At 40.7% G+C, this 1,476-nt stretch overlaps 1 long non-coding RNA gene across 1 annotated transcript in view; it reads right to left on the bottom strand.

The window, feature by feature from the left end:
• The window catches only part of LOC111982601 (uncharacterized), a 13,489-nt gene extending 12,398 nt beyond the window's left edge, over positions 1-1,091 (bottom strand). The window contains exon 1 of the long non-coding RNA XR_002879785.2: positions 909-1,091. This is a non-coding gene — a long non-coding RNA (uncharacterized lncRNA). The remainder of the gene's footprint in view (positions 1-908) is intronic.
• Positions 1,092-1,476: the final 385 nt, after the last annotated feature.

The raw sequence follows: 1,476 nt of genomic DNA, 5'->3' as shown, positions 1-1,476 counted from the left end.
TGGAGTAGAGGGAAGTTGGCCCCGAACAAGATGGCGTCGAGGCTTCGGCGCTTTTTGAGTTATGGCCATTTTGCTGGGATCAAAAGGTCAAAAACGAAAAGTAGGGTGCAATTTGACCGCTTCACGTCAAAGTACATAAGCATACGGTGTCAGGAAAAAAAAAATGCCGTTTATCTATCGTAATTTAAGAGAAATAGTACATTGTCCCTTTGGTGATGTTCACGAAGAGGATTTTTTTTCTCCAAAAAAATCACAGATCCAGTTGCAGTTTGTTCACACAAACATTTTTAAAGTGGGTCTCGAAGCTCTGCGAGAATTCTGTGATTTTATGTGATTTTATGAAGTAACACACACCTCATTTAACCCCTCTGTTAATAAGTCAGTTCTTAACATAAAGACTTAAAGCTCAATATTATATAAGAGCCTCCCCCAAGGAGGGTATGTGTTCACGTTCAGCTTCCTATGTCAACTGGAAGTACCTTAAACTGGTGCATAGGGTCAGGTTTGAAGGGTAATAAAGGTCAGATCTTTTCAAACTTCACTTGTGTGATTAGACAACCCTCATGAACTGTAATCAGTCATTTTTCCCAACAGATGTCAAAGAAAGAGCACTTTTTTAAGGGGGTGATAAGTTTTTGCCAAAACTTAAAAAATTTCAAAATTTGGCTCTGGGGTCTTGACTTGCGTTACAGTAAGCCTATGAAAAAATAAGATGGAACTCACTCGCCCACTATAGGATTTTTGGGGTGTTACACAGCTCATTTACAATATGGCATTTGCCACCAACTTTGGACGAAACACCGCCGGTTGCAATATGAAATCCCACACAATCCCATCGTGTGTATGGTTCGCTCTCTGCCAATAAGTTGCCATGTTATTTTGTACAATTGGGGGGGGAGTTCCCTTACCGTAGGATAGTGCCCTTGAGTAAAACTCCACTAGTTATTGCATGGATGCCCTTTCAGTTCACACTGACTCAGTTAAACATGATTATTATCTATCCAAATGTTGTTCATGTTCCTTTTCTCCGGTTAAACAAAGCTTGAGATCATGAGCCTGTTGATCAAAAGATTTACAGGACTTCCCTTTCATACTCTGAATCCCGAGGAGTGTCCAGGAATAGATACTTAAGAACAGGAACAGATACTTATCATGGACGTGGTTACGTAATTAGATTGCTCACTGCAGAATGCATGGGCTTGTTTATACAGTAACTCTTACTTATGGTCAGAAGGCTGGCTTAAATGTATAATTTAGACTGATTGAGAGCATTGTCCACAAGCTACACTGCCTTGTCAAACCATGGCATTCCGCTTGATCATAATGGAAAAGCAGTGGGAAACTTGGTGTCTTTTAGTTTTCATGAACAAAGAATGTAAATACTAGGAATGGGAGACCACCGAGCCTGGTTGTCCCTGACGTTCTTTCGGGCCATTCTCTTTCTTACCACAAGGTGATGATCCTGCACCAGTCATT

Source organism: Salvelinus sp. IW2-2015, linkage group LG22 (assembly GCF_002910315.2).
Source record: "Salvelinus sp. IW2-2015 linkage group LG22, ASM291031v2, whole genome shotgun sequence".
Lineage (NCBI taxonomy): Eukaryota > Metazoa > Chordata > Actinopteri > Salmoniformes > Salmonidae > Salvelinus > Salvelinus sp. IW2-2015.
The sequence above is the reverse complement of the archived record's forward strand: the minus strand, read 5'-3'. Positions and strand labels throughout refer to the sequence as shown.